At 37.5% G+C, this 27,199-nt stretch overlaps 1 long non-coding RNA gene and 5 other non-coding genes across 6 annotated transcripts; all 6 read right to left on the minus strand.

Moving 5' to 3' along the window:
- Positions 1 to 734: 734 nt before the first annotated feature.
- LOC128649154 (uncharacterized) lies at positions 735 to 26,520 on the minus strand. The gene is made up of 10 exons (XR_008400650.1): positions 26,265 to 26,520; positions 20,701 to 20,751; positions 19,676 to 19,727; positions 17,930 to 18,009; positions 16,480 to 16,530; positions 15,322 to 15,373; positions 10,231 to 10,275; positions 3,127 to 3,206; positions 1,514 to 1,577; positions 735 to 789 (listed from the first exon to the last, which is right to left on the minus strand). It is a non-coding gene; the product is annotated as an uncharacterized LOC128649154 (long non-coding RNA).
- LOC128650708 (small nucleolar RNA SNORA79) lies at positions 871 to 1,018 on the minus strand. The gene has a single exon (XR_008400970.1). It is a non-coding gene; the product is annotated as a small nucleolar RNA SNORA79 (small nucleolar RNA).
- Positions 1,995 to 2,069, minus strand: LOC128650717 (small nucleolar RNA SNORD126). The gene has a single exon (XR_008400977.1). It is a non-coding gene; the product is annotated as a small nucleolar RNA SNORD126 (small nucleolar RNA).
- LOC128650706 (small nucleolar RNA SNORA79) lies at positions 15,455 to 15,602 on the minus strand. The gene has a single exon (XR_008400968.1). It is a non-coding gene; the product is annotated as a small nucleolar RNA SNORA79 (small nucleolar RNA).
- Positions 17,016 to 17,090, minus strand: LOC128650719 (small nucleolar RNA SNORD126). The gene has a single exon (XR_008400979.1). It is a non-coding gene; the product is annotated as a small nucleolar RNA SNORD126 (small nucleolar RNA).
- LOC128650705 (small nucleolar RNA SNORA79) lies at positions 19,809 to 19,955 on the minus strand. The gene has a single exon (XR_008400967.1). It is a non-coding gene; the product is annotated as a small nucleolar RNA SNORA79 (small nucleolar RNA).
- Positions 26,521 to 27,199: the final 679 nt, after the last annotated feature.

A 27,199-nucleotide genomic window follows, 5' to 3' on the forward strand; every position in this document is an offset into this window, starting at 1 on the left:
TTATTATGGACTTTTAAAAGAACATTTGCAAAGTACTTTCATTAGCAAAAATGGATTTGAGTTGCAGTTACTAATGATCAGCCAGGCTGGTCTTCCTTACACTCTTCTGTTGCACCTGTGGATTTGTTAGACCCTATGTCTAAAAGGGTTTATATAGCTATATTAGAAATGCTAACATATATTAGATACTGGCTAACATAAAGCGGCAAAGTTCCTATAAATGGGTTGTGGTGGATGCAATCTTGTATTCCTCATGCTTTCAGATTACAGGCTCTTAAATATTTTTTAAACAGAGGGACTTTTCAGTCACTTTTACTGCTGAAAAACTAATTTTTACTAAAAGCATTTTGCAAATGTGCTTTTATTTAACATTGAAATGCAAATTTCCATGATGACCTCTTTAACAAAGAACCCCATCCTTACCAAAAGGATTTTTATACAACTGTAAATTTTTGATGTGAGATCCAAGAAGGGATTTTCATTTGCTCATCTGCATATGATCATTTGACCCCTCATTCAATATAAAAATTCCAAGGCCAACAAATATTGTTTATAAAATTCTTTATTGGTATTAGGTGAACTTTCGATAAAAAAAAAAAAAAAAAAAAAAAAAAAGTTTCTCTCCCTTTCTTCACTGAAATTACAAGACTCACACGAAATAAAAAAAAAAATTAATATAGCCGTTTTCTATTTGCACACCCCAAAAAAAAATAATAATAAAAAAAAAAAATTATTACCTTTCAACAATCCTAGGTGATGCATCCCCAAAAGGTTTAGTTTGGCGATATTCTAAACAGAAAAAAAAAAAAAAAAAATGTTTAAAAGTGAACACTGAGAGCAGAGTCAAACTGTTGTAAAACGAGTGCAGTCATTTGTCTAACCCCGCAAAATTCAGAAGGCATGTAAAGACAGCCAACCTGTCAGAGCACACCCCTGAGTGAAGATAGGTCATATTTTATCTACGACAAACTAAAATCCCAAAGCTCATAACTTGGAACAGAGAGAGGAACAGCTGTCGAGAACCACCACTTGCTGCCATTCATTATGTATACTATTAAACATAGTCCTCAAAGTACATGCAAGACACTACTAGATGACAAATACAGGGGGGGGGGGGGAATAAGCCAGACTAGCAGACAAGAAAGACTGAAATAGAAGTAAAATAAAGCAATTGTCTAGTCAAAATTAAACTCATGATTCATATTGTGCATTTTTAAAACAACTTTCTAATCTACTTCATTTCCCCCCTTCTCTTGGTATCTTTATTTGAATGTAATGCTTATTATTATTAAAATTGCCTGCTCTGAATCTTGAAAGTTTAATTTTTGATAGACTATTACTTTAAGGCTAATTAGCATTATAAAAACTATGTTGCCCCTGAAATGACACATGGCCCCTCAGGACTGCTAAACCAGCAGCGGTGTCATTTTATAGACCGACACTCCATTTCTAAATATTTAACCAATACATGAATAATAAACATTCTGTCAAACAAAAGATTGCCAAGTTTTACCAGCAGGTGAATTGGTCTCCATGAACTGTCAGATAGCTCTCTTCAAGACCTTGGACCAAGGCTCCTAGAACAAAACAAACTTTAGTCTCATGAAAAGATTAACAAAGCTAAAACCATATTCTATTAAGTGGATCATAAATTCAAAATTAAACTTTCATATCATGCACCGCCCCCCCTCCTAGGAGTGCATTTAGGGTTTCCACCTCGGCAATATTATATGTTCGTGTGTGGTCTATGTGCGCAGTGCATGTTGCCCTCTCCACACCCTGCATAATGTGTAACTCATAAGTGTCCAAGAAAACATGGCCGAGGTGGCAACCCCAAGTACACTGCTGCTCAAAAACATCAAAATTTGCTTCATTTAGTAATACAAGTAAAATGTAAAGTGGTTTAAAATGCTATGCTCGATATAAGACATTTTGGGTTGTGTTCCTTTAAGCCAAGCTTTTCTATTTAAATCTCTACATAAAATAGAAATATGGGCCTGCTCAGAGCATGAAGTATAATCACAGAAGTCAGGTGAAACACGGACTATGCAAACTCATCATTGCAGGCCAAATCCTCTGCAAACATTAGCAATGCAATAAGTGTTCAGCTAGAGAGGAGAATATACAACACACGCTTATATATAAAAGTGCAAAAAGACAATGCTCTAATGTGTAACAGCATTTTTATTAAATTATTGCTTTTGTGTAACTAAAGAAACAGAATTTGACAGTAGATAAGAGCTAAAAAGGCCCATCAAGTCTAACCGATATTACAGGTAACTTTTCTTAGGATAACCCTATGTCCCAGGCATGTAATGATTTCACCTATTGGAAGTTTATCCCAAGAATGCACCACCCTTTCTGTACAAAAATGCTTCCTCACATTTCTCCTGAATCTGCTAGCCTCTAATTTAAGGGACGTACACCACAAAAAATTATATATATTTGCTAATTAAATAAAAAGTTTAAATTAACATGCATAAGCCATTTTGCTTCTAAAGCCGCTAAGGAAGAAACTTTTCATATTAATACCGACGTAAAACAATTGTTAGAGAAGGGTTTTACCTCCCTAAATAGCGCTTACAGCCATCCATCATGCTGGAGCTGTTTTGTGTAATGTGGGTGGGCAGGGCTATATGTAAATGTAGGAAAAGCTGACAAAGCAGCTGCTCACTCCGCTTATTTTCCCTGCAGAGCTCTGCTGCAAGTCTGCTGGTTTGTCAATTCTCCGATTATCCTTTATTGAAAAGCAGCAATGCACTACTAGGAGCTAGCTAACAATTGGTGAGATAATAAAAGAAATTTGTAGTTTCATGTCTAATTTTAGGATGCTGTACCCTCCAGTACAATAGAGAAGCAAGGTCTTTATGTAGTATTGTTCACCCCTCCAGTGCTTTGTTCCTCAAACCGCAGTCATTATAGCTGAACTAGTGCACAGGTAAAATAATCAGCTGATGTATGAGAGCAAGTTTTACCATGGCCTCACTGCTCAGCTGATAACTTCACCTGTGCACTGGTTCAGCTATAATGAGAACCTGGCCTGTTGGGGGTACTTGAGAAACACTGCAATAGAGAAGCAAGGTCTTTATGTAGTATTGTACACATTTATATTTGTAATATTCTTACCTTTAAGAAGATCCAGAAGTCTTGACAAACTGCAGTCACCTCTCAGTGAGCACATAATGTGAACATTCATATGCCTTCATCTAAATAAAAAGAGCTTAAAGTTAACATATGGCAAATCCACCACGTGTTTCCTAGCGGCGCAAGTGCATAGAGATTTTACAATTAAAACAAATATCTCTTCGCCAAACCACCCAGCATACTCGTGTACTCTTTAAAAAAAAACTGCTCAGGGCATCCACATAATCATATATGTATCAGGTGAAACACGGACTAATGCAAGCTCATCACAGCAGTATTATTAAAATAAAAGGCCACCTCAAGACCTAGCTCCCCTCACAGTCTGCTGCGCTAAATTCTGTAGAACTGTTTCACCGATAACCGTTAGAAGCAACAAACACACAATTAAAGTTACCCACAGCACCAGCATTCTTATCGTGGCTATTTAGGCGCCAGTCTCATTATTATATACTGTCCTAGAGGCGGAAGTGTACATCACCCTGAAGGAGGGGCAGTGTATGCAAATGTAATGATGTGCACACGTTTATTAGCCGTTAGTTTTGTGCAGTGGTGGCGCCTATCAGAAATTACAATTCCGTCCGTATTCTAATTTCATCTCGTTAAAAGGACCCACAATTGTAACACTTGTGGTCCGTGATTCATTGCAGCTCTTGTGAAAATTATTTATTTTAAATAAATTAAAGCTTCCTAAATTTTCCATTTAACCCCACTACAGATATATATATAAAAAAAAATGCAATTGGTATCCTGTATAATCACCTAATCTTATCCAAAGTTCACATTTCAGCTTGGGACATTGCTCTTTAACTGAATAGTCGGTCTTGCGACATCACATCAATAGATTACCTATATGACAACACTTTGGTATTTATTTTATTTCATGTATTGCCGTTTTATTTTGTTTAAACTATTAAGAATTGTATTAAATACAAATATCGATTAATTATTTTCTTTATAAAATTAGATGTAAATTATCAGTTAACTAGTTCAAATTGAGATTTTCTACATACATTTTAACAACACGGAGGTCCGAGGGGTAAAAAACAAAGGTCTGATGATGATGAACTGCACTTAACTTTGCAGGCTATTATTAGGGTTGCCAGGTGTCTGGTATCTGACTGGACAGTCCGTTTTTTTCACCAGCTGTCTGTTAAAACATGAAGACAAAAATAAGACACCTTTTTTTTTTTTTTTTTTTTATTTAGTAGACATTGCCGTTCCAAAAGCTGCCGCTAGGTGTCACTCATGGCAGAACAGATGCTAGTTAGGTGAAGAAGCCGAGTTCTGTCAGCCACTTGCAATCAAACACAGATCAGGATGTGTAGTAGAGAGGGGCTGTGTGAGCAGCATGTAAGGTATTTATCTGGAGCTGTAAATTATCACTTGGATTTTAGTTAATTTTTAATGGGGAAAAAATAGAATTATATACAGGGGAGCCATTCCAACATTACTGTAAAGGATGTTTAACAGTATGTCTAGCTGCATCTATGCTATTTGGTTTTAGTGGCAGCTCTTAAGAATCGCATTAAGAAACTGCATCCCAGTACTAGTTTTAATTCTCAGTCCTTTCCTTGTCCTTACAACTTTTAGAAGAATGCTGGGGAATTACATTAGTGTGAATAAAGTGCATTTAAAGAGACATACTTTGATTTTAGACTTTACAGTTCAAATGAATGGACTGAGGTAGCTGCAACTGACTAAACAGTGCAATATGATTTTTAATACATGGGTTAATAAAGTATTGCAAGACTCTTTAGGAGTACACTGCTATCCTATAAATAATCTTAAATTCTCTAGTATAAAGCTGGCAGCCTTCTATTTTCCATCACACAATATATAAAGATAGAAATTAAAGGGACAGTAAAGTAATAAATTAGACTTTCAAGATTTAGACAGAGCATACAATTTTACACAACTTTCCAATTTACTTATTTTATTTATTTGCTTCCTTCTCTTGTTATTCTTTGCTGAAAAGTTTATCTACGTAAGCTCAGGAGCAGCAAATAACCTAGGTTCTAGCTGCTGATTGGGGGCTGCATATATCTACACAGATTTTCATTGGCTCACCCATGTGCTCAGTTAGAAACCAGCTGTGCATTGCTGCTTCTTCAACAAAGGATACCAAGAGAATGAAGGAAATTTGATAATAGAAGTAAACTGGAAAGTTGTTTAAAATTGTATGTTCTACCTAAATCATGAAAGAAAAATGTTGGGATTCATGTCCCTTTAAAGCCACGTTCTAAAAGAAAAGTTAGCAGCTGCAAGTCACTGCTTTTCATCCCAGTGTTCTGTACACTTGATCACTCTATATAACAAATACAAAGCCATAAAGGGGAATGCATGATGTATAAAATATAAATATATATATATATATATATATATATATATATATATATATATATATATATATATATATATATATATATATATATATATATATTTTCAGTTAAATGGTTACTCTCCTTGAAATGTGTAAACCTGTGTAATGTCCCTTTTATTATTTAATTTGACAGCTTTTTCGTGTAATTTAACTATTTTGCTTTCTCAATGACCCTGAGAGGCTGAAGGATATCCTTCGGAATCTATAAGTCTCACCCCCCACAACATTCTACACAGTGATTTTAATCACTGTAGAAGCTCATTTATGTCTGTCAATAATTGGCCACAGAAAAATATTTCCGTTAGAAGTGAGGGGCAGTCAAATCATTTCGGTTTGCATGTGTTCATGTGAGTCACAGGTTATTATTTATTTATTTGTTACTGGTAGCCAAGGGGTATAATAACTGCTCACTTTTGAAGAAATATATATTATATGGCGGGATCAATAATGAGGGCTAAGGTAGAGCTTTTTTTTTGGGGGGGGGGGGGTGGTTTGTGCCCAGTGACTGTCAGAGTGTCCGGTATTTTTGTGGAAGACAGCTGGCAACCCTAGCTATTATAACTCTGTGCTACATACTTTGACAATGTCTTGTTGTATGGGATGCTGAAAATACATTGTAACTCTTTGAAAAAATGTGAATCCATTACAAATCCAAAATAATGTTTAGTAAAACCTTACTGCAGCGGTTGTAACAGTGTGTAAGATAATAAAAAAAATTAAAAAAGTTGGGTTCGTCGTCCGGGATTTGAACCCAGGACCTCTCCAACCGAAAATGAGAATCATACCCATACCTAGAGTAGACTAACGAGCCGACTGTATATTAATGCATACAATATGGAATCTATAGTAGTACACATGAAAATTTAAAAAAAATAGAATTATTCTGCTTAAAAACGATGATACGCAAAACCGTTTTCATTATTCTACGTTTTATTATCATGCTTTTTTTTAATCTTATCAGAAATATGTTAAAGGGACACTGAACCCAAATTTTTTCTTTCAAGATTCAGATATAGCATGCAATTTTAAGCAACTTTCTAATTTACTCCCATTATCAAATTTTTTATTCTCTTGGTATGTTTATTTGAAAAGCAAGAATGTAAGTTTAGATGCCGGCCCATTTTTGGTGAACAAACTTGGTTGTCCTTGCTGATTGGACAGCACCAATAAACAAGTGCTGTCCATGGTTCTGAACCAATAATTTTCTGGCTCCTTAGCTTAGATGCCTTCTTTTTCAAATAAAGATAGCAAGAGAACGAAGAAAAATTGATAATAGGAGTAAATTAGAAAGATTCTTAAAATTGCATGCTCTATCTGAATCATGAAAGAAAAAGAAAAATTGGTTTCAGTGTCCCTTTAACCCCTTAATGACCGGATCATTTTTCAATTTTCTTACCCTTAAAGGGACACTGAACCCAATTTTTTTCTTTTGCAATTCAGAAAGAGCAAGCAATTTTAAGCAACTTTCTAATTTACTCCTATTATCAATTTTTCTTTGTTCGCTTGCTATCATTATTTGAAAAAGAAGGCATCTAAGCTTTTTTTTTTGGTTTCAGTACTCTGGACAGTACTTTTTTATTGGTGGATGAATTTATCCACCAATCAGCAAGGACAACCCAGGTTGTTCACCAAAAATGGGCCGGCATCTAAACTTTCATTCTTGCATTTCAAATAAAGATACCAAGAGAATGAAGAAAATGTGATAATAGGAGTAAATTAGAAAGTTGCTTAAAATTTCATGCTCAATCTGAATCACGAAAGAAATTTTTTGGGTACAGTGTCCCTTTAATGACAATGGCTATTTTTACATTTCTGCAGTGTTTGTGTTTAGCTGTAATTTTCCTCTTACTCATTTACTGTACCCACACATATTATATACCGTTTTTCTCGCCATTAAATGGACTTTCTAAAGATACCATTATTTTCATCATCTTATAATTTACTATAAAAAAAAATTATAAAATATGAGGAAAAAATTGAAAAAAAAAAAAAAACACTTTTTCTAACTTTGACCCCAAAAATCTGTTACACATCTACGACCTCCAAAAAACACCCATGCTAAATAGTTTCTAAATTTTGTCCTGAGTTTAGAAATACCCAATGTTTATATGCCCCTTGCTTTTTTTGCAAGTTATAGGGCAATAAGTACAAGTAGCACTTTGCTATTTCCAAACCACTTTTTTTCAAAATTAGCGCTAGTTACATTGGAACACTGATATCTGTCCGGAATCTCTGAATCTCCCTTGACATGTATATATTTTTTTTTAGAAGACAACCCAAAGTATTGATTTATGCCCATTTTGGTACATTTCATGCCACCATTTCACTGCCAAATGCGAGCAAATAAAAAAAAAAAAAATTGTTCACTTTTTCACAAATTTTGTCACAAACTTTAGGTTTCTCACTGAACGTATTTACAAACAGTTTGTGCAATTATGGCACAAATGGTTGTAAATGCTTCTCTGGGATCTCCTTTGTTCAGGAATAGCAGACATATATGGCTTTGGCGTTGCTTTTTGGCAATTAGGAGGCCACTAAATGCTGCTGCGCACCACACTTGTATTATGCCCAGCAGTTAAGGGGATAATTAGGTAGCTTGTAGAGAGCTTGCAGGGTTAATTTTAGCTTTAGTGTAGAGATCAGCCTCCCACCTGACACATCCCACCCCCTGATCCCTCCCAAACAGCTCTCTACCCTCCCCCACCCCACAATTGTCCCCGCCATCTTAAGTACTGGCAGAAAGTCTGCCAGTACTAAAATAAAAGGTGTTTTTTTTTTATATTTATTTATTTATTATTCATCTGTGATGGACCCCTGCCTTAGCCCCCAACCTCCCTGATCCCTCCCAGCCTACCTATTTGCCACCATATTGGGTACTGGCAGCTGTCTGCCAGTACCCAGTTTTCCCCAAAAAAGAAAGGTTGTTTTTTTGTTTTTTTTCTTTTTTTCTTAAACAGTGGTTTTCTGTAGTGTAGCTGCCCCCCCACCTAACCCCATCCCCCTACCCTAGCAGATCCTATTATTTATTTATTTATTTTTTTAAAAAAAAACCTTTTCTGCCCCCCTCTCCCCTCTCTCTTCTCTAGTCATTGGTGGCAGTGGTTGCTGCGTGCGCGCACACACACACACACATGCACGCCCGCAGGCCCCCCCCTCCGCACGCTCCCAGCATCCGGCGTGCACAAAGCACTTGAAGGAACCCGATGCCGGGGAGCGATGGGCCGCCCACCCGCCTCCCTTGTAAGCTCCCACCCACCAACGGCACCATCGCTACCGGTGCAGAGAGGGCCACAGAGTGGCTCTCTCTGCATCAGATGCTTTTTAAAGGGTATTGCAGGATGCCTCACTATCGAGGCATCACTGCAATACCCTGAGAGCTGCTGGAAGCGATTGCGATCGCTTCCAGCACTCTTAGACAACTGACGTACCAGGTACGTCCATTGTCACTGTCAGTTTTTGCAGGACGTACCTGGTACGTCAGTTGTCATTAAGGGGTTAACCCCTTGAGTGCTAACGACGGCTCTGAGCCATCACAGAGTTTCCCACTCTGGTGCCAACGACGGCTCAGAGCCGTCGCTAGCACTCTCACACATTGAGGGAGATCTGGGGGCTCCCACCCGGGCGATCGTGCCTATGAAGTGACAGGCATCGCCGGGGCTTCACGTTTTGCGCGGTGACGTCACAACGCAACTTTATTAACAAGTAACAGTACAAAGTATAGGGAAAGGGGGCATGCTGCTTAGACGCCTGTATCTCAGGCATCTAAGCAGCTACAGACCCCCAAGACTCACCATTGGAAAAGGTAAATCGCCTAACCTTTCCAATGGTGTAAGTCTTGGGGATCTGAAGAAAATTTTTATATATATATATATATATATATATATATATATATATATATATATATATATATATATATATATATATATATATATATATATATATATATATATATATATATATATATATATATATATATATATATATAAAATCTCAAAAAAAAAAAAAAAAACACCCCTTCAATCACCTTAGCACCCAGGTGGGAAAGTGCTTAGCACTCAAAGGGTTAATATGAATGGACTCAATATTCTATTGATACTTTTAAAAGAACGCTCGTTTTTAAAAATGGGCTCGTCCGGGATTTAAACCCGGGACCTCTCACACACAAAGCAAGAACCATACCCCTAGACAAAACGAGCCAATTACTAATATGAAGTTTCCCTACAAATTATTATGTATTTTATAAATATAATACTACAAAATGATCCTATGGCATATTTTGTATCTTTTACAGCTCAATGTAATTTCAATATATTCACAAACAAAAACATGATTGACATAGTGAAAACAAGGGCTCGTCTGGGATTTGAACCCGGGACCTCTCGCACCCAAATAGAGAATCAAACCCCTAGACCAACGAGCCTTTCAAATGGTCCCCTACAAACTATTTCTAGAAATGTTATGAATATTATACCATAAAATGATACTAACACATATTTTGTATGGCTTATTGCTCAATATAACTTCCATATATTCACAAACAAAACATGGTTTACATAGGGAAAACAAGGGCTGAAAGTTTGAAACAGAAATTGCACAATTCACTTTAAAATGGCATTGTTTAATTTATCTTCGCTATCACCATCCAATTCAAGTGAACCCATTTCACTATGATGCCACCTAAAAATGTAACAAAGGGCATGACTAACCTTTAGACATACAGCTGTTGTGACCCCACGAGGAGAGTTCATTTCCTAAAAATAAAATATATAGGAAAAGAATTTAGCTTTACATATACACACTGCCTACCTTAATAGCAAGATAACATCTGTGTTAATCAAAATGCTTTACTATTGTAAACGTTGATACACTACTACCCGTGAAGGTCAGCATGCGCCATAAAGTCAAACATAGGAAGGGCATCACTGTGTCGCCATCACTCTAGGAAAAAAGATGGCCGCCTACCAAATCCACCACGTGCTTCCAGGCCGCGCAAGTGCATTGAGATTTTACAATTAAAACAAATATCTCTTCGCCAAACCACCCAGCAAACTTGTGTACTCGTAAAACAAACAAAAAAAACAACTGCTCAGGGCATACACATAATCATATGTATCAGGTGAAACACGGACTAATGCAAGCTCATCACAGCAGTATTATTAAAATAAAAGACCACCTCAAGACATAGCTCCCCTCAGTCTGCTGCGCTAAATTCTGTAGAACTGTTTCACCGATAACCGTTAGCAGCAGCAAGCACGCAGTATAACTTACCCACAGCACCAGCATTCTTATTGTGGCTATTTAGGCGCCAGTCTCATTATATACTGTCCTAGAGGCGGAAGTGTACAGCACCCTGAAGGAGGGGCAGTGCATGCAAATGTAATGATGTGAAACTGGCACTAATGTTCATTTTTTAGGACAAATCAGCAGAAAAACAGCACAAATGAATGGTATATTTTTATTCACATTTTTGAAACATGGAGTGCCAACGTTACACAGCTGAGGTGAATTGGATGGCGGGTTACATCATTTTCACTGACAAAAAAACCCAAACTGTTATAACAAAAAAATCAAAGCAGTACAAATAAAGATGTTAACGGCACAAACCGGTAAAAACACAGCACTAACCAACCAGCTGGGTGACCTTTATTTAATCTGCAATAACTCAAAAAACAATTGCTATTATCTTAATAAAAGCAGCACAAATCTTATTTTGTATCACAAAACAGCACAAACGTAGCACTAACGAAACAGTGGATTTTTTATTTTTTTTATTTGTGCCGATTGTAGGGGGTCCAGCTTCACACAGCCTCCAGTCTTATACATTTTATAACGTAATAGTTAACTCTTTTATTCAAGGGTTGGGGTTATTTTCTTCTTATAGGATCTTAGATTTGTTTTAGGAACATTTTTCTTTAATACATTTCAAACTGTGAAACAAATAAACTTACTAACTAAATGTGATCATCGTTTATATTTAAAGGGTCTTATTTATCATCGTCTTTTGGGTCCTTTAGTGTAGGGAGGTAGTTTTCTATTTTTCCGTTTGCTCTGTGTCCATAAGTAAATTTGTTTCCCCCTATGTCTATGTACATTCATCTAACTCACGAGTTATTATACATGATCCAGTAAAACCATCTTTTGAAATTGATCGGTATTACCTTGAATCCAAGCTACGTTCTCTGTCATACTAAAATATGCCTTGGATCTTGTCTATCACTTCCTTCCAAATGGGGGGAGCCCACCTTCCAGTACCTCGCTATACAGACTCTGGTAGCCGTGCATAAGATTTTAATACATTTATTGTTGAGTTGAACTGTGGAATCCCCCGATTCAGGAGTGCCTGGGAAATGGATATAGGTGTACTCAAATGTTTTAACTGAACAAACAGTTTCCGTGGGGATTATCTAGATCAACTAGTTGGCAACTAACGAAGGCCCTGATTCTCAAAAATTCACTAAGCAGAGAGAGAAATAACCTTATTTTAATAAGCACTATTGTTAAAGGGACACTCAATCAAAATTAAACTTTCATTATTCAGATAGATCATGCAATTTTAAGCAATTTTCCAATTTACTTCCATTAACTAAATGTGCAGTCTTTTTATATTTAAACGTTTTGAGTCACCAGCTCCTACTGAGCATGTGCAAGAATAAGTGTGTATGCATTTGTGAATGGCTGATGGCTGTCACATGGTACAGGGGGAGTGGAAAAAAAGAGACATAACTTTTAAAATTATCAAAAAAATATATATATATATATATATATATATATATATATATCTACTACTCATTTGAAGTTCAGACTAAGTGCTATTGCATTGTCTTGATATTGTGCATTTGTTAATTATGCAAATCTACTGTTTTGACTGGTCCTTTAAGTCTATTTCCTTCGCATAATATTAACATTAGTGAACTCTGCTTAATGAGATAAACAGTTAATAACTAATATATGCCTTTAAAACAAATCGCTGAGGGAGCCCACATAGTAATGGAAAGAAATCTTATAGAAATATCACCAGACAAGGATAACAAGAAAAAGAATTACATTTGATAGAAGAAAATTGGAAAGTATTTTTAAACTTGTATGTTCTATCTACATCATACGTTTTTTTAGGGGGGTACGTCCCTTTAAGAAACAATTTTACACAATCATGAAGTTAAAGGGACAGTAACCTTACAAAATAATGTTACATACATTATCTTAGCAGCAGCTTTGCAAATCAAAAGCATTGCGAGATTTGATTCCAAAGTTGGACTTACCTGCTCTCCGCTCCAGGCTCTACTAAGCGGGTCTTGTTTTTCAAAAGTGCTTTGCGGGCGCCCGGTCTAGTCACAGTGCGCCCAATTGCACCATTGAACTGAATAGCTCGCTCCCGCTACCAGACCAGAGTTGGAGCAAGCTACATTTAGTTCAATTGTGCGGGCAGGTGCGCTGTGACTAGACAGCAAAAACACAAAGCACTTTTGAAAAACAAGACCAGATTAGAGCCTGGAGCAGAGACCAGGTAAGTCCAACTTTGGAATAAAAATAAATAAATCTTGCAATGCTTTTGATTTAGAAAGCCGCCGCTCACATAACATTATATAATTCTGCACTGTGTGCAGAATTTGATAACATTTTGTAAGTTTTGTCCCTTTAATGCTAGTTTAAAAAGGGACTGATTTTATCACCAATTTTGCTTTATTCTCTTGGTATTTCTTTGTTGAAAGCTAAACCTAGGTAGGCTCATATGCTAATTTCTTAGACCTCGAATTCCGTCTCTTTTCTGAATGCATTTTGCCAGTTTTCCACCACTAGAGGGTGTTAGTTCATGTGTGTCATAGATAACACTGTGCTCATGCACGTTGAGTTACTTAGGAGCCAACACTGATTAACTAAAATGAAAGTTTGTCAAAAGAAATAAGCCTTAGTGTAATATAACTGTTGGTTATGCAAAACTGGGGAATGGGTAATTTAGGGATTATCTATCTTTTAAAACAATGAAAATTCTGTTGTAGACTGTCCCTTTAATTTTAAAATCCATTAATTTTTTCATCCACAATTATTTTTAGCACGTTTACCCGCTGCTCTTTTTATATAAAATTATACAAAAATTGCATACCAACATCCTTTAAAAAAAAAATTAATAGTATGTTTTGTAGATGAGGACTTTTTAAAATGTACTTCCTTTTTCCAATACTCTATTTTGTGAGTTTACTATATCACCCAGTGACTAGTTTATTCCCCTAAATATGATTTCCCCAGTTTCTGTACTTACGACAGGCAATTTTGTTCTTCTGTATTTGTTCAACCATGACTTTCACTCTTGCTAAAGACGCACATACATATTATACAGTTTTACCCCTTAAGGACAGAGGCAATTGTCAAATTCTTCACATAACCAAAACTTAGAATTTGAGCTATACATTTGTGCAAACATAGCTTACCCTCTTTCACATTAAAAGTGATACTAAACCCAACTTTCTTTCATGATTTGGATAGAGCATGCGATTTTAAGCAAATTTCTAATTTTCCCCTATTAATTTTAAATCGTTTTGTCTTTATTTGAAAAGCAATAATGAAAGTCTAGGAGCCAGCCCATTTTTGGTTCAGCACCTGGGTAGCGCATGCTGATTGGTGACCAAATGTAGCCACCAATCAGCTAGCGCTATTCAGGGTGCTAGACCAAAAATGGGCTGGCTCCTAACCTTACATTTCCAAAATAGCAAGAGAACAAAGAAAAAAAGTAAGTTAGCATGCAATTTTAAGCAACTATCTGAATAAAAAAAAAAATGGGTTTAGTATCCCTTTAAGTGCACCCACACTTCAGGACAAATAGGGCTCTCTTGACAAATATATATAAACTTTAATTTAATAAGCATAAAGTTTTACTGCACCTAAAACATCCATATTGTATTCTGCAATAGTGAGACTGACACGCTAGCCGTTAAACCAGTACCTCTGCTAGTGTCAGTCGGCATTCCCCTTCTTACTCTGACAGCATGATATTGCATGCTCACTCCTGTGTCTGATCACAAAGGCTGTGCCGATTAGACATGGGAAGAAATGCCCATTTCTGGGACGTTTGGAAAGACTTCATCAAGGGACTATTTTACAGAGTTCAAAGTAAGATTAATTATATCAAAGTAGCTTGTTTTTTTAAAAAAATATAAAGATTTATAAAAAAAAAAAGCTAAGTAATTTAAAGCTATCAAAATGTAGGTTGTTTATGATGGACCTTTAAAAGAACATTTGCAAAAATGGATTTTAGTTTCAGTTACTACTGATCAGCCAGGCTGGTCTTCCTTACACTCTTCTGCTGCACCTGTGGATTTGTTAGACCCTATGTCTAAAAGGGTAATTCAGTATTGCAGCCTTAAGGCCAGGGTTTATATAGCTATATTAGAAATGCTAGCCCCATTTTAGATACTGGCTAAAATAAAGTGGCAAAGTTCCTATAAATGGGTTGTGGTGGATGCAATCTTGTATTCCTCATGCTTTCAGATTACAGGCTCTTAAATATTTTTTAAACAGAGGGACTTTTCAGTCACTTTTACTGCTGAAAAACTAATTTTTACTAAAAGCATTTTGCAAATGTGCTTTTATTTAACATTGAAATGCAAATTTCAATGTTGACCTCTTTAACAAAGAACCCCACCCTTACCAAAAGGATTTTTATACAACTGTAAATTTTTGAAGTGCGATCCAGTGATAATACAAGTTCCTCAGATCAAGCAGGGATTTTCATTTGCTCATCTGCATATGATCATTTGACCCCTCATTCAATATAAAAATTCCAAGGCCAACAAATATATTACCTTTCAACAATCCTAGGTGATGCATCCCCAAAAGGTTTAGTTTGGCGATATTCTAAACAGAAAAAAGAAAAGAAAAAAAGTTTTAAAGTGAACACTGAGAGCCGAGTCAAACTGTTGTAAAACGAGTGCAGTCATTTGTCTAACCCCGCAAAATTCAGAAGGCATGTAAAGACAGCCAACCTGTCAGAGCACACCCCTGAGTGAAGATAGGTCATATTTTATCTACGACAGCCTAAAATCCCAAAGCTCATAACTTGGAACAGAGAGAGGAACAGCTGTCGAGAACCACCACTTGCTGCCATTCATTATGTATACTATTAAACACAGTCCTCAAAGTACATGCAAGACACTACTAGATGACAAATACAGGGGGGAATAAGCCAGACTAGCAGACAAGAAAGACTGAAATAGAAGTAAAATAAAGCAATTGTCTAGTCAAAATTAAACTCATGATTCATATTGTGCATTTTTAAAACAACTTTCTAATCTACTTCATTTCCCCCCTTCTCTTGGTATCTTTATTTGAATGTAATGCTTATTATAATAAACAGGTATTTGTAGAGCACCAACAGATTCCACAGCGCTATAAACATAGGCGGTATACAAGATAACATTTATAGGGATCAAATGGGTAGAGGGCCCTGCCGAGAGTTGCACTGCTGTAGTCGGCCCTTATGAGGGTGATTTACAAACAGCTGGGCTCATAGGCTTACATTCTAAGGGGTTCAAGGGGATGCTTAGGAGCTGGGCCATTTTTGGTTCAGCATCTGGGTAGCACTAGCTGGTTGGTGGCTACATTTAGACACAAATCAGAAAGTGCTACCCAGGTCTGAACCAAAAATGGCCTTACTCCTATGCTTACATTCTTGCTTTTTCAAATAAAGATACCAAGAGAACAAAGAAAAAAAAATAGTAAATTAGAAAGTTGCTTAAAATTGCCTGCTCTATCTGAATCATGAAAGTTTAATTTTTGATAGACTATTACTTTAAGGCTAATTAGCATTATAAAAACTATGTTGCCCCTGAAATGACACATGGCCCCTCAGGACTGCTAAACCAGCAGCGGTGTCATTTTATAGACTGACACTCCATTTCTAAATATTTAACTAATACATGAATAATAAACATTCTGTCAAACAAAAGATTGCCAAGTTTTACCAGCAGGTGAATTGGTCTCCATGAACTGTCAGATAGCTCTCTTCAAGGCTCCTAGAACAAAACAAACTTTAGTCTCATGAAAAGATTAACAAAGCTAAAACCATATTCTATTAAGTGGATCATAAATTCAAAATTAAACTTTCATATCATGCACCGTCCCCCCCCTCCTAGGAGTGCATTTAGGGTTGCCACCTCGGCCATATTTTCCTGGACACTTATGAGTTACACATGGTACAGGGTTTTTAGGGATGAACATGAATAGTGCTGTCCAGAGTCACTGTTCGTGTGTGGTCTATGTGCGCAGTGCATGTTGCCCTCTCCACACCCTGCATAATGTGTAACTCATAAGTGTCCAGGAAAACATGGCCGAGGTGGCAACCCTAAGTACATTGCTGCTCAAAAAGATCAAAATTTGCTTCATTTAGTAATACAAGTAAAATGTGGTTTAAAATGCTATGCTCGATATAAGACATTTTGGGTTGTGTTCCTTTAAGCCACGCTTTTCTATTTAAATCTCTACATAAAATAGAAATATGGGCCTGCTCAGAGCATGAAGTATAATCACAGAAGTCAGGTGAAACACGGACTATGCAAACTCATCATTGCAGGCCAAATCCTCTGCAAACATTAGCAATGCAATAAGTGTTCAGCTAGAGATGAGAATATACAACACACGCTTATATATAAAAGTGCAAAAAGACAATGCTCTAATGTGTAACAGCATTTTTATTAAATTATTGCTTTTGTGTAACTAAAGAAACAGAATTTGACAGTAGATAAGAGCTAAAAAGGCCCATCAAGTCTAACCGATATTACAGGTAACTTTTCTTAGGATAACCCTATGTCCCAGGCATGTAATGATTTCACCTATTGGAAGTTTATCCCAAGAATGCACCACCCTTTCTGTACAAAAATGCTTCCTCACATTTCTCCTGAATCTGCTAGCCTCTAATTTAAGGGACGTACACCACAAAAAATTATATATATATTTGCTAATTACATAAAAAGTTTAAATTAACATGCATAAGCTATTTTGCTTCTAAAGCCGCTAAGGAAGAAACTTTTCATATTAATACCGACGTAAAACAATTGTTAGATAAGGGTTTTACCTCCCTAACTAGCGCTTACAGCCATCCATCATGCTGGAGCTGTTTTGTGTAATGTGGGTGGGCAGGGCTATATGTAAATGTAGGAAAAGCTGACAAAGCAGCTGCTCACTCCGCTTATTTTCCCTGCAGAGCTCTGCTGCAAGTCTGCTGGTTTGTCAATTCTCCGATTATCCTTTATTGAAAAGCAGCAATGCACTACTAGGAGCTAGCTAACAATTGGTGAGATAATAAAAGAAATTTGGAGTTTCATGTCTAATTTTAGGATGCTGTACCCTCCAGTACAATAGAGAAGCAAGGTCTTTATGTAGTATTGAACACTTTTACATTTATAATATTCTTACCTTTAAGAAGAGCCAGAAGTCTTGACAAACTGCAGTCACCTCTCAGTGAGCACATAATGTGAACATTCATATGCCTTCATCTAAATAAAAAGAGCTTAAAGTTAACATATGGCGAAAGGTAATTTCAGAAGCACTGCAGTTAATCTGTTCAGAGCATTAATGTAATCACAGAAAGCCTCAGGTGAAACTGAATACGCAAATCCCATCACAATGCCCCAGAGGGCAATATAAAATGGGCATGGGTATTCGGCAGTGGGTTTGCAGACCAGAGAGCCTGATTTATGCTTATGAAAGACCACACTAAGATCTGTTCAAATCCATATCTTAGCGTGGTGATCTTTCACTCTGGCTCTGAAAATAGACAAAATCCACCTACTTCTAGCTAACAGTTGCCACATATATAACACACATAAAGCAAAGAATATAGAGAAACTAATAAAGCCACAGCTGTTCAGCGTCCTTTTAACATTGGCTGTGTATTCTACACACAAAATTGCCAAATGCAGCATAAAAGTCTACTTTTTATTTTTAAACTTAATTTGTGCAGTTTCCATTACTTCTTGACACAGCCCTACAAGTGGGTTGGGCCTCTGTAGGAAGGCCATAAGCTGGTTTATTATAGACACAACTGCTGGGATAGGTCATGTCCCCTAAATGCACAAGGTTGAAACAGATTGCACAATTCACTTTAAAATGGCACTGTTAAATTTATCTTCGCTATCACCATCCAATTCAAGTGAACCCATTTCATTATCATGCCACCTAAAAATGTAACAAAGGGCATGAGTAACCTTTAGACATACAGCTGTTGTGACACCACGAGGAGAGTTCATTTCCTAAAAAAAATATGCTGCAGGGTGGAGTATGCAATTGTGTTTCTGGACATCACTATTCATATTCCTCCCTGCAAATCCTGCAGCATGTGTAACTTATAAGTGTTCTGTATTTCAAGGGATGGGCGGCAACCCTAGGCGCAAGTGCATTGAGATTTTACAATTAAAACAAATCTCTTCACCAAACCACCCAGCAAACTTGTGTACTCGTAAAACAAACAAAAAAAAACTGCTCAGGGCATACACATAATCATATATGTATCAGGTGAAACACGGACTAATGCAAGCTCATCACAGCAGTATTATTAAAATAAAAGACCACCTCAAGACATAGCTCCCCTCACAGTCTGCAAAAATGGATTTTAGTTTCAGTTACTACTGATCAGCCAGGCTGGTCTTCCTTACACTCTTCTGCTGCACCTGTGGATTTGTTAGACCCTATGTCTAAAAGGGTAATTCAGTATTGCAGCCTTAAGGCCAGGGTTTATATAGCTATATTAGAAATGCTAGCCCCATTTTAGATACTGGCTAAAATAAAGTGGCAAAGTTCCTATAAATGGGTTGTGGTGGATGCAATCTTGTATTCCTCATGCTTTCAGATTACAGGCTCTTAAATATTTTTTGAACAGAGGGACTTTTCAGTCACTTTTACTGCTGTAAAACTATTTTTTACTAAAAGCATTTTGCAAATGTGCTTTTATTTAACATTGAAATGCAAATTTCAATGTTGACCTCTTTAACAAAGAACCCCACCCTTACCAAAAGGATTTTTATACAACTGTAAATTTTTGAATTGCGATCCAGTGATAATACAAGTTCCTCAGATCAAGCAGGGATTTTCATTTGCTCATCTTCATATGATCATTTGACCCCTCATTCAATATAAAAATTCCAAGGCCAACAAATATATTACCTTTCAACAATCCTAGGTGATGCATCCCCAAAAGGTTTAGTTTGGCGATATTCTAAACAGAAAAAAGAAAAGAAAACAAGTTTAAAAGTGAACACTGAGAGCCGAGTCAAACTGTTGTAAAATGAGTGCAGTCATTTGTCTAACCCCGCAAAATTCAGAAGGCATGTAAAGACAGCCAACCTGTCAGAGCACCCCCTGAGTGAAGATAGGTCATATTTTATCTACGACAGCCTAAAATCCCAAAGCTCATAACTTGGAACAGAGAGAGGAACAGCTGTCGAGAACCACCACTTGCTACCATTCATTATGTATACTATTAAACACAGTCCTCAAAGTACATGCAATTTGTGCATTTTTAAAACATCTACTCCATTTCCCCCCCTTCTCTTGGTATCTTTATTTGAATGTAATGCTTATTATTATAAACAGGTATTTGTAGAGCACCAACAGATTCCACAGCGCTATAAACATAGGCGGTATACAAGATAACATTTATAGGGATCAAATGGGTAGAGGGCCCTGCCGAGAGTTGCACTGCTGTAGTCGGCCCTTATGAGGGTGATTTACAAACAGCTGGGCTCATAGGCTTACATTCTAAGGGGTTCAAGGGGATGCTTAGGAGCTGGGCCATTTTTGGTTCAGCATCTGGGTAGCACTAGCTGGTTGGTGGCTACATTTAGACACAAATCAGAAAGTGCTACCCAGGTCTGAACCAAAAATGGCCTTACTCCTATGCTTACATTCTTGCTTTTTCAAATAAAGATACCAAGAGAACAAAGAAAAAAAATAGTAAATTAGAAAGTTGCCTGCTCTATCTGAATCATGAAAGTTTAATTTTTGATAGACTATTACTTTAAGGCTAATTAGCATTATAAAAACTATGTTGCCCCTGAAATGACACATGGCCCCTCAGGACTGCTAAACCAGCAGCGGTGTCATTTTATAGACTGACACTCCATTTCTAAATATTTAACTAATACATGAATAATAAACATTCTGTCAAACAAAAGATTGCCAAGTTTTACCAGCAGGTGAATTGGTCTCCATGAACTGTCAGATAGCTCTCTTCAAGGCTCCTAGAACAAAACAAACTTTAGTCTCATGAAAAGATTAACAAAGCTAAAACCATATTCTATTAAGTGGATCATAAATTCAAAATTAAACTTTCATATCATGCACCCCCCCCGTATGCTTTGTTGAAATGCATACACAAGTAGGCTCAGGAGCAGCGACGCACTACTGAAGTTAGCTGCTCATTTAACTCAGGTAGCTCCTATGAGTGCATTGCTGCTCAAAAACATCAACTTGGCTTCATTTAGTAATACAAGTAAAATGTAGAGAGGTTTAAAATGCTATGCTCGATATAAGACATTTTGGGTTGTGTTCCTTAAAGCCAAGCTTTTCTATTTAAATCTCTACATAAAATAGAAATATGGGCCTGCTCAGAGCATGAAGTATAATCACAGAAGTCAGGTGAAACACGGACTATGCAAACTCATCATTGCAGACATAGTCAACATTTGAAAAAAAAACAAAAAAAAAAAAAACCACACACACACTTTCCAGCTATCAATTACCTGCATGAAAATTTTTACCACACCCCCTGCCCTAAAGTTCCGCTACACTTTGCCAAACCCGCACAATTTAGCCCCGCCTATTTATTATAGTGCAGAATATATAATTATATATATTAAAATATGAAACTAAAAAAAAAGGTATAGAACAAATGAGGGAATATGCACTATTGCCAGTAGGAGACCTGCGCCAGGTTTCTATATTTTTAGTGCTACTTAGTAGATCACTATTATAGTTGTTGCTGATCAAAAGAATAAATTTCTCTATTAACAGAAAGTAGTTTAGATTTTGACAATTATCTTTACACCCAATTTATTCTTTTACAAAATGAATCTTCAATAGATCTGTATATATCTTATTTTACTTTAAAATTCCAACGGTGCCTTGCACAGATAAAAGAAAATATCTACTGTTGTTTATTTAACATAACCTAAAAGTATAAATACAGTGCAAACTTAGTTTGAACTGGACATGCTTTAAGTAGAAGGTAGACAGCGCTGCAGTAAATGCTGTAGAGCCAACTTTCCCCCGCCCCAGATTTTTTTTTTTTTTACCTCACCTTCCCTCTTTTTGACCTTCTCAATAAAGGCAACACTGGTGTAGTGACAAATTTAACAAGGTCCCTTTATTTAAATCATATGCATATGAAAACGGCAATGATTCCCCTAACTAAACCCCCCCGTAATTGAGGCTTAACTTGCCTTAACCAGAAACCATCATTTGAAATCGTGGGTAGGGAGCCTATGCTCCCTCAGCCAGCCTACCAGGTGCTTAACTTACACCGCTCACCAAACGCTGCATTGCGCATGTGGAAACATTACTGGCTCGCCCGTCTGGGTCATAGACCTATATTTTCACTTACGCCCTTTGCGTTACTCAATCAAACCGTGCACCAACCCTGACTGCCAATAACCGCCACCATACCCAAAAACAAAAAAAAGAGGGGAGTCTTTGCCGCCACCTCCCTATACTATTCAACTGCCCAACCTAGCTTGTGACCTCTACTCCCCATGTTTTTTAGAGTGGTCCTTATGTCCTGTAGGAAAATGTATAAACCACCATCCGAATGATGTACCCCATCTGGCCTGTACATCTCCGTGCTTACCACTCTTAAATTTTCATGTTTGACCACTGCATGCCTTCAAGGCTCATGTAAGGTCATGCGAAACTGCGTGATGGCACTATTGATGCGCTTTCTAGCCCTAAAAACCGCCTCTCTGGGAATCTACGCCCCACCAATTGTGTTATTATACCAGTCTGATATGCTTTCCATCTAAAAATCAGCCCCTGTGGCAAGTGTTCCCATCTCATGCCTCTCCTCCCTAACTACAGTATTGAAGCTTTGCTGTTGCGGAAACCCAACTTCTGATTATTATCCCTTGTGGCCTATATACCACTAAACCAACCATTTAGGATGACAATCCAGAAATATAGGGGTCAGATGCCTGAGACTGTATGTTAAAGTCAAATAACCTATCTAGTACAGTAGAATCTCTTGAAACTATACTTGCTTTACAAAAAAGGTTAGGCCCAACTGATCACATAAGTAGGACACCATTAAAGGACCAGTCAACACAGATTTGCATAATCAACAAATGCAAGATAAGACAATAGCATTTACTCTGAATTTCAAATAAGTAGTAGATTTTTTACTAACAAATTTCAAAGTTATGTATATTTCCACTCCCCCTGTACCATGTGATGGCAATTAGCCAATCACAAATGCATATACGTATAGTCAGTGAATTCTTGCACATGCTCAGTAGGAGCTGGCGACTCAAAAAGTGTAAATATAAAAGAATGTGCACATTTTTTTTTTTAATGGAAGTATATTGGAAAATTGTTTAAAATTACATGCTGTATCTGAATCATGAAAATTTATTTTGACCTGAGTGTCCCTTTAAACCGCTGATCCAGTTCTAAAGAATGCAGTTCTTTCGTTATTAAATGCTTTTGCTTCAGGATAAGGTATCAAGCAAGCCCACAGTTCCTTCTCTGTCTGACTCACGGTAAATCCTCATGGAGAGCTTAACCAGAGCTTTCCAAACTTATTATGTTTGTGACACACTTTTTAGACCTACATCATTTCGCAACACAGTAATTCAGTTGTACTAGCAAAAAGGAGGTTAAACTAACTTGTTTTAAGAGATACGGACACATACATGAATTATATAATAATGAAATGTATTTACAAGTAACAGTATGTATGTGCAAGAATTAAAAAAAGTTTACCACCAATAGCTACTTGCTAGTTTAATGGGATGTACGAGGTTGATGGGGTGAACACAATTTCTGAATATTTGGTGGAATATTAGATAGACACTCGTATTTCATCATCAAGCATTTTTAAGCTTCCACTTCCTATCCATATATCAAGAACAGGAGCAGCAATGCACTACTGGGAGCTAGTTGCAAAAAAAAAAAAAAAAAAAAAAAAAAAAAAAAAAAAAAAACACCCACTGACTTCAGCTCAGCATTTAAGCTGCCGCCCTCAGAGCTCGGCGAGTCCCATTGACTACTGCCCGCGCTGCAAACACACTGCTGTCCCACTCACTGACTACACATGCAGTCACGAGCCAATTAAGGAGACTACACGTGCAGTCATGAGCCAATGTGCCGCTAATGGGAATAGTTTCAGCTCCCACTGAGCTGCGCCAATAGGTTAAGATGATCTGTGTCCCCCTAGGTATCAATCACGTGTCAACCAAGTGATATGCGTAGCAGGTAAGCGGAAAGTCAGAAACAATTTGTACAAATTTTTTTGCTGAAGCAGGGACACGCCTACACACTGCTGCCGACACACTAGTGTGTCCCAACACAGTTTGGAAAGCACTGGCTTAAACAATAGGACCATGCTTTAGTCCTCATCATGCGTAACTGTTCCCCTAGAGGATATAAACAGAAAATGGCATCCTTTTGATTAGCAAGGAATAGCTTTTAATAATTTCATTTGGTACCAAAAAACACTCCAGAATCAATAAACAACCATGTCTATACCGAAATTAGAAGCGGAACTAGGAATGCCTAACTTTAGAAATGCAGTCTTTCCCCAAAGTAAAGTGGACTGGAGTATAGATAAAAATTATAAACGTAGGTTATCCTAGAACAAGATATAATACAAACTTTACAAATTAGTAGACTCTGTTGGTCTATAACTACCTTGTAAAAAGAAAATAGTATGCTCCATCCAAGAAATAAAGCAACATTCCAAATCTGGGAAATAAGTTCAATACATGTACCCCACATCTCTTCTAAGGTCTGTCCCCCTCCCTTACTGGTAGAAAACAGAGAATTAGACTTAGGACATTATATAAAACCAAATAAACAATGTATGCACTGAAAACGTTCACATATTGGAATTAAAACTTCTGAAAAGTCCTGGCGAGTGCATTATTTTCTATGTACTTATCTGCTGCACCCTGGGCATTTGAACTGGATTTCTGGTCTATCTTGAAATATATATATATATATATATATATATCTCTCTCTATCTCCACACGGTGCCTTTATAAGAATTATACAGTATGGATTACGTAGGTAATTATTTTATGTTGCGTTTATTTCCAGTACTACAAATATTGATCTGACTGGCATAAAAGAAAAAAAAAAAAAAAAAAAAAAAGTGTGACACAAGAGTGTTCTTATGCATTGTGTACTTATTTTGTTTGTCACTTTAAGCAATATATATTAGTTTGTTTAAAATATTCTTCTAATAAATAGCTATAGCTGAACTAGCATTTAAGTAATGTATTTTTAAGGAATTTTGCTGTATTTTGCTCAAACTAGTTAAATGACTGCTATAATCATTAAAGGGCCAGTAAACCCACAAAATAATGTTATATAATTCTGCACATAGTGCAGAATTATATAACATCAGCTTAGCGCAAACTTTGTACCTTAAAAGATTTCAGTGAAAAAAATGCTACAAAAAGTTACTTTCTCAGTACGCCGCTCTTGGCTCTACTGAGCGGGTCTGTTTGTTTTCCCTAAGTCATCGGGCACGCTGTCTATTCACAGCCAGCCCGATCGTGCCATTAAACTAAATGTAACACGCTCCCACTCTGGGGGAGGAGGGGAAATCATCCTGCTCAGAGTTGGGAAAACAATTTGTTTACAAATAAAAATGGTCTAACTAAAGAACATTTAAAAAGGGACAGTATACACTCATTTTCATATAACTGCATGTAATAAACACTACTATAAAGAATAAGATGCACAGATACTGATATAAAAATTCAGTACAAAACTGTTTAAAAAAAAAAACTTATTAGCAGCTCTTAGTTTAGCTCTGTTGAAAAAGGTAGCTGGAAAGCCCACTGCAAGTGGGAAATAAGACCCTCCCCCTTCTTTTGCATATGAAAGGCCATTTACACAAACAGGAGCAAGCTGGAGAAGGCAGCTGACTGTATTCTCATAAAACTTTGGGGCTTGGTTAGGAGTCTGAAAATCAGAGCAATGTTATTTAAAAATAAGCATAACTATACATAAAAAAAAAAAAAAATGGGCTATATAAGTAGATCTTCTACAAAACATTTATGTAATGAAAAAAATGAGGGTATAATGTCCCTTTAACAAAGTTATTTCCAGAAATATCAGGCAAAGGACCATAGCAATATGAATAAGCAATATCCTAATGTTCAAAAAGGTTACAGAAGCTCAGAAATTGTGGGGATATAGAAAATTCAGCATATAGAGAAACATATCGATCTCATGCATTATTCACTGCATAGATTTATTAAATCTCAAGAAAGCTCTCTAATCTTGTATAATTATTTCTGTATGACTAAAACAGGACCTGGAGATATTTCTCTCACAGGAGAAATATGTGGTTTTTAGCATGATATTAGTTATAGATCGCATTTAATTGTATACAATTACTATTCGCAGCACACAAACATCTATTTTATACAGTGTTGTGTGTGATTAGTTATGGTAATATATGGGGCACATTGGGAATCAGAGGGAGAGGATGCTGCAGGGGGCAATGAGTAGGATTTAGGGGGATAACACTCACCTGTAACCCTGGTCTTCTTTCTAGGTAACTGTATGTGTAGCACGCTATCTTGCAGTCTTTTAGGTGGAACCTGCTTCCATGCTCCATGTCCCTGCGGCCTGTGAAACCAAGAGAAGCTGTCCCTGCGGCCTGTGAAACCAAGAGAAGCTGTCCCTGCGGCCTGTGAAACCAAGAGAAGCTGTCCCTGCGGCCTGTGAAACCAAGAGAAGCTGTCCCTGCGGCCTGTGAAACCAAGAGAAGCTGTCCCTGCGGCCTGTGAAACCAAGAGAAGCTGTCCCTGCGGCCTGTGAAACCAAGAGAAGCTGTCCCTGCGGCCTGTGAAACCAAGAGAAGCTGTCCCTGCGGCCTGTGAAACCAAGAGAAGCTGTCCCTGCGGCCTGTGAAACCAAGAGAAGCTGTCCCTGCGGCCTGTGAAACCAAGAGAAGCTGTCCCTGCGGCCTGTGAAACCGAGAGAAGCTGTCCCTGCGGCCTGTGAAACCGAGAGAAGCTGTCCCTGCGGCCTGTGAAACAGAGAGAAGCTGTCCCTGCGGCCTGTGAAACAGAGAGAAGCTGTCCCTGCGGCCTGTGAAACAGAGAGAAGCTGTCCCTGCGGCCTGTGAAACAGAGAGAAGCTGTCCCTGCGGCCTGTGAAACAGAGAGAAGCTGTCCCTGCGGCCTGTGAAACAGAGAGAAGCTGTCCCTGCGGCCTGTGAAACCAAGAGAAGCTGTCCCTGCGGCCTGTGAAACCAAGAGAAGCTGTCCCTGCGGCCTGTGAAACCAAGAGAAGCTGTCCCTGCGGCCTGTGAAACCAAGAGAAGCTGTCCCTGCGGCCTGTGAAACCAAGAGAAGCTGTCCCTGCGGCCTGTGAAACCAAGAGAAGCTGTCCCTGCGGCCTGTGAAACCAAGAGAAGCTGTCCCTGCGGCCTGTGAAACCAAGAGAAGCTGTCCCTGCGGC

This window comes from Bombina bombina, chromosome 2 (assembly GCF_027579735.1).
Source record: "Bombina bombina isolate aBomBom1 chromosome 2, aBomBom1.pri, whole genome shotgun sequence".
Lineage (NCBI taxonomy): Eukaryota > Metazoa > Chordata > Amphibia > Anura > Bombinatoridae > Bombina > Bombina bombina.